Below are 6,367 nucleotides of genomic sequence, written 5' to 3' on the forward strand. Positions count from 1 at the left end.
AATGGAACGCACGCCTGCGCATTTGTGTTTAACGTCGCGCATGTGCAGAACGGAGAAAAGGCTGCGCTCACTTCCTAATGAAAGGGAGTGAGACGCAGCTGGGAAGGGAAGGGAAAAGATTAGGGTTTGGGGATGATGAAAGGGCTTTCTATGGGCAAGGATGGCAAAGGGTGGCAGTGACGGAAAGTCAGGCAGCCTGTCCTGTCCTGTCCTGTCCGTCCGTCTTTTTGTATCATGAATTGGAAAGACTGCAAGGGGGAGGGGAGGTGCTTGGAGGAGGAGGAGTTATTCAGATTAATTGCAGTGGGCGGCGGCTGCAAAAAGCATCATTCTTCTTGTTTTTGCTCTGCAAAACAGCCTTTTCAAGGGTTGGCTTGGGTGACAAAATGTCTTCTGTAGGCGTGGGTTTGTCTCCCTCTCCCTAAGATGTGTCCGGTATAGGCCAGGGTGCCACTCAAGGCCGTAACCAATTCGGGTTATAGCTTCTCGGCCTTTTGGCTAAGATCAAGTGTAGTTTCGGAGGACGCTACCTTGGTCGGTACTGGAAGGTGCCTGGGATTGCACGTCTGCCGGCCTTGAGGAAGTGTGTGCGCCTTCTGGTGACACATAGCCCTCTTGTGCCTGGACGGTTCCCAGGCAACGGGAGGCGATCACCTTTGTTATTTTGAAGTCCTACTGATAAACAGAAAAAAAAAAAAATTAAATCTGTTCTTATCAGTTTAATATCTGATACGTCCCCTCTCTGGGGACCATATATTAAATGGATTTTTAGAACAAGGAGATGGAAAAAATCTTGCTCTGTCCACTCCACGCATTGACCTGGTATTGCAGTACCTCCAGGACCGGTGCACCCCTTCTTAACCCAGTTTCCAAAAGCAGAACTCAATTCACCTGATTCAAATGAGCCCCATTAGTGAATTGAAAGAAAGCAAAAACTTTATATGCACCTCAATTTGGCCAATTCACTTTTCACACTTTCACCCTTTTTTTTATCTTTCACACCTTTTACTTGCTTTATTGATGCAAAAGCTGTGCCAAATAGCAAACTCATCTCCACTCAACTTGACCAACTCTGCTATGTCCCGTGCAGTATCTTATTCTCAGTCTTATCTAGATCATTTGCAATTGAATAGAATAGATCCCTTTTGGACACATTGGATTCAGCTGCTGCAGTGACTGCAGGTGTTAGAAGATGCAGACTTGGCATCAGGTGCTGTCTATCAGATTCCACTCCAATTAAAGCTTCCATTGTTTTTCGGTGTTTTCTTTGAGCAATGATGATGTCTTTAGTGATCTGTTGGCTCCCTCTCCTGGAGGAAGAGTTTGCTTGCTCTTGGACTTTCAAAAAGAGAGGTCATGATAGACATTTAGCTTCTGAGCCCAATTGGGGACAGTCATGGGTGATGAATGTTTTGCAACCTGCTGCGAAGCCTGATACCGCAATATAAGGAACGTCAAATACTAAGAATGGGCGGCCTATGAAAGAATTAGTACTTTCATTAAGCATACTTAAACGGCTAATTGGGAATAGACAAACTGTAAAAAGCCCTCTGAGAAAGCCCCTCTCTAACCTTTGTTAGTAAGCTTTTCTGTAGTCTGCCTGTTGATGTATTTTCCGTTTGAACAGTGCACAACATGAAGTGACGGAACACTGGCTTGTCACAATGTCCCCCGCTGACATCACGATAGCGCTGCTGCCTAGAAAGCCAGCTGCGCAGCAGAAGTTGCTCTTTGGGTGGGATGGTGGGCTAATGTATCTATTCCTGCTTGGTGTGAGTTTGACATGATCTAGAGCAACGAGTTCCAGCGGCTAGCGGTTGATTATTGGCTGTAATGGGGCTTTCTGGCTGGTGCCAGCCTTTCTTCTTAGCACACAGGAACCACAATCCCTACACCATGCTTCGATGGATTCTCTCATCCCAGCCCAGTAAAACTACATATTTCACACAGTTATAAGCAGCCCATGGGCATTCACCTGGATTAAAACCCATAACAGCTCATAGACCAAACAATCAATCTACCACTGGACCAAACATGTTATGGTTATGCGTTTTCATTGGATGGATAATCGAAGCCATGTTTTTTTCCTTTCTGTTGGGTTTGTTGTGTGAGTAGCCTATAGGATTAAGTTGGTTACCGCAGGCAGTGGATTTAACTTCCTGTCTTTGGTCCAGTGGTAGATGGATTGTCTGGTCTATGAGCTGTTATTGGTTTGAATGCAGGTGAATGCCCATGGGCTGCTTATGACTGTGTAAAATATGTAGTTTTACTGGGCTGGGATGAGAGAATCCATTGAAGCATGGTGTAGGGATTGTGGTTCCTGTGTGCTAAGAAGAGAGGCTGGCACCAGCCAGAAAGCCCCATTGCAGCCAATAATCACTTAATAACTTTTTCAACTTGTCATCATATGGGAGGCCTTCCATTCCTTGTAGTAGTCTAGTTGCCCACCTTTGAACTGACTCTAACTTCTGAATGTCCTTTTTAAAATGTGGAGCCCAAAACTGGTTCCCATATTCCAGATGTAGCCTTACAAGTGATTTATAGAGGTTGATCATCTTTACTTATCATTTAAAACTTTCAAACTGGTACACTCAACACATAAAGCCCCCCCCTTTTAAAGAGTAGTTTCCCTGTACCTAAGTGGGGGTCTACCTAGGTTGGAGCGAGTGGACCTTCGGGGTCCGGTGTCAGTGGTGACAGGCAGTGGGGCAGAGGGAACAGTCAGTTCCTCCTCCCTGCTATCATGTGGGGCAGGCGGAGGCGTAGGGGAGCTGGGTACAGGTACATCCCTGGGCACTGGCTCGCGGTTAACCGTTTCCATCATTTCTTCATCCACGGGTTGTGGGAACAGTATCACTGGAAGGATCACCGCACCGTTCTGTGTAGGCCAGTCTGCTGGAAAATCACCCATCATGGTGTGGATTACCTCTTTTTCCTTCTCCACTGGACTGGGAACTGGAGCCTCATCCGCTACTCTCAATGCTGGTGGGCACTTCTTCAGGTGGTCTCGGGAAACCGTGGCCAAAGTCCCCCCCTGGTCACGGCTGATCTGGTAGGCCTTCCCATTCTCCCATCCTGTGGGCTGGACTACATACGGGGTTTTTTCCCATTGATCATCCAGCTTGTGGGCCCTTCTTTTCCGCTTCAGCACTACATCCCCAGGTTGGAAGGAACCGGCAGGCGCCTTCTTGTTGAAGCACTGCTCCTGTTGTCCCCGACTCCGGCACAAGTTCTTTTCAACATACTCCTGGACCTGTCGGTACTGTGTCCTCCGCCGAGTGTCCCATTCAGCTGTCGACAGGAGTGCTTCTGAAGCTTCCAAGCCCATTTCCAGATCCACTGGTAGCCGGCCGGGACGAGCTCTCATCAGGTATGCTGGAGTGCATTTCGTAGAGCTGGAAGGGATGTTGTTGTACATATCGACCAGGTCAGGTAGCTTCTCCAGCCACAGGTTCCGCTCTTCCAGTGGTAACGTCTTGAGGAGGCCCAGGACCAAGTGGTTCATCTTTTCACAAATGCCATTGGTTTGGGCGTGGTAAGGCGTGGTCCGGATTTTCTTGCAGCCGTACAACTGGCAGAATTCCTGGAATACCTCTGCTTCAAAGGCCGGACCCTGGTCGGTAAGCACCCTCTCCGGGTACCAATGCGGTCAACAGAAATAAGCCTGGAAAGCCTTAGCAGCGGTGCGGCCGGTTAAGTCCTTAACTGGGACAACCACCAGGAACCTCGAGTAGTGGTCTACGATGGTCAGAGCGTAGGTGTACCCACTTCGGCTGGGGGTGAGCTTTACATGGTCAAGGGGAACCAGCTCCAGCGGTTGGTGTGTAATGATCGGGTGTAGGGGTGCCTTCTGGCTGGCCTCGTCCTTCCTTCTCAATGCGCAAGGGCCACATTCTCGGCACCAGGCCTCCACAGATTCCCGCATTCCACTCCAATAGAACCGCTCTCTTAACAACATCTCTAGCTTCTTCCACCCGAAGTGCACTGCACCATCATGGTATGCTTGCAGGACGGTGGGCACTTTAGCCTGGGGAATCACCAGCTGGCGGATCTTCTCGTGAGTCTTTGGATTAATCAGCTCGCGATACAACTTCCCCTGGTGTAGGTATAGCCGGGTCCGTTCTTGCCACAGACGTTGGGCTTCGGCAGGGGCAGCAGGGTCTATCCCAGCAGAACCCTGTTCCACTAGAGTCTTGACCAGGCGGACAGCAGGTGCCTGGTCCTGAGCTTCCTGCCAGTCCTGTCGGGGCAGCGGATCCAGGTTCACCCGTTGTTGGTAGACGTGCACCTTCTCAGTGAATGGCCGGTGAAATGCAGGCAACTCGATCTCTTCGAGGTCATCATCCTCTGGCCCCTCTTCCGACAGGTGGGGCATCCGGGAGAGTGCATTGGCATTGACGTTGGTACGGCCGGCCCGGTACTTGATGGTGAAATCGTAGTTGGCTAACCTGGTCACCCACCGCTGCTCCAACGCGCCCAGCTTGGCCGTATCTAGATGGGTCAGCAGGTTATTGTCTGTGTACGCGGTGAACTTGGCTGCTGCCAGGTAATGGCGGAAACGCTCGGTGATAGCCCACACCAGTGCCAAGAGCTCAAGCTTGAAGGAGATGTAGTTCTCAGGGTTCCTCTCAGTCGGTCGGAGTTTTCGGCTAGCATAAGCTATTACCTTTTCCCTTCTGTCTTGGACCTGGGATAGAACAGCCCCCAAGCCCACATTGCTGGCGTCGGTGTAGAGGATGAATGGGCGGCTGTAGTCAGGGTACGCTAGGATTTCCTCTCCGGTCAGGGCTGTTCTCAGCTGGCGGAAGGATTCCTCATGCTTTTCTTCCCACACCAATGGGGCTACTAGGGATCTACCACCCTTGGTCTGTCCTACGAGGAGGTCTTGCATGGGGGCAGCCATCTTTGTGTACCCCTTAATGAAGTGACGGTAATATCCCACCAGGCCCAGAAACTGCCTCACTTCCCTCACTGTGGTCGGTCTCGGCCAGTCTTGGATGGCGGTGATCTTCTCGGGGTTGGGGGCGACACCTTCCGCACCAACCACATGTCCTAGGTACTGCACTCTGGGTTTCAGCAGATGACACTTTGAGGGCTTCAACTTCATCCCATACTTGGCAAGGGACGCGAACACCTCGGCTAGGTGCTCCAGGTGGGCTTCATACGTCTGTGAGTACACAATCACATCATCCAAGTACAGCAAAACGGTCCCATAGGCAGTCTTCTCTCGGTCTTCCGGTGCCACGGCCACCTGCCAGTACCCGCTGGTGAGGTCAGGGGTGGAGAAGTAGTTAGCGGTTCTCAGCGAGGCCAGGGACTCTTTGATGCGGGGCAGAGGGTAAGCATCCTTATGCGTTATCTGGTTAATCTTCCGGTAATCCACACACATCCGCATGGTGCCATCCTTCTTCTTAACCAGCACCAACGGAGCGGCCCAGGGACTACAGCTGTCCCTAATAACCTCTGCCTCCTTCATGTTCCTCAACATGTCTTTGGCGCATTGGTAGTGCGCAGGGGGAATAGGCCTGTATCTCTCTTTAATAGGGGAGTGTGTACCGGTAGGGATGTGGTGTTGAACCCCTTTAATCTGCCCAAAATCTAGAGGGTGCTTGCTAAAAACCCGCTCATACTCCTGTACCACCCGGTATACCCCTTCCTTGTGGTGTATGGGGGTATCATCAGTGCCGACATGTAGCTCTCGATACCACTCGCCTAACTCCCCCAGGGATGAGTGGGAACCGGCAGCAGGCGGTGTGACCGGGGGAACGGCTTCATGGATCGTGTGGGGATCTAGAGTGAACAATTTGGCAAGGGTAGCGTACCGGGTGGTGCATGAATGCACACATATTGGTTTTATAATCTTATTGTATTACTTTATATTCTTATTTCACTTGTGCATATCTCCACCATAATCCTGGCTAAGAAATATAGCTTTTTTTGGGGTACACAGGTAGTAAGGTCTTCTTTCTATTTCTTTAGGGGTGATATAGCCTGGTGGAACTCTAGACCTCTAACATTATATATGCACCCTTTTTCTTTATGGTTCTTGGACACCTTATAACATTCTTCCATACATATATATCTTTCTCATAAATTATAAATAATTAGGCATTTTTATATATTTTATTTACATTTTCATAAATAACTTTTTACAAAGCATGGGGGACATTCTCACATACATATAATTTTCATGTACGCATTCTGAAAATTTACGCATAAACCGTACACACTCCTTTTTGTAACAATTTCTATAACTCATTCGCTGAACTCTCATCCCGGATATTCATTCTTACACCGAATTTCCTGTTATAACACAACATTCATGATTTTTATTCAATTTATTTTTATTTTTTAGGTTTATTAGTAG

The 6,367-nt window shown here is 49.1% G+C and overlaps 1 pseudogene; it reads left to right on the forward strand.

The window, feature by feature from the left end:
- The first annotated feature begins 649 nt into the window (after positions 1-649).
- LOC142286515 (U2 spliceosomal RNA) lies at positions 650-856 on the forward strand (annotated as a pseudogene).
- Positions 857-6,367: the final 5,511 nt, after the last annotated feature.

This window comes from Anomaloglossus baeobatrachus, unplaced genomic scaffold (assembly GCF_048569485.1).
Source record: "Anomaloglossus baeobatrachus isolate aAnoBae1 unplaced genomic scaffold, aAnoBae1.hap1 Scaffold_66, whole genome shotgun sequence".
In the NCBI taxonomy this organism is placed as follows: domain Eukaryota; kingdom Metazoa; phylum Chordata; class Amphibia; order Anura; family Aromobatidae; genus Anomaloglossus; species Anomaloglossus baeobatrachus.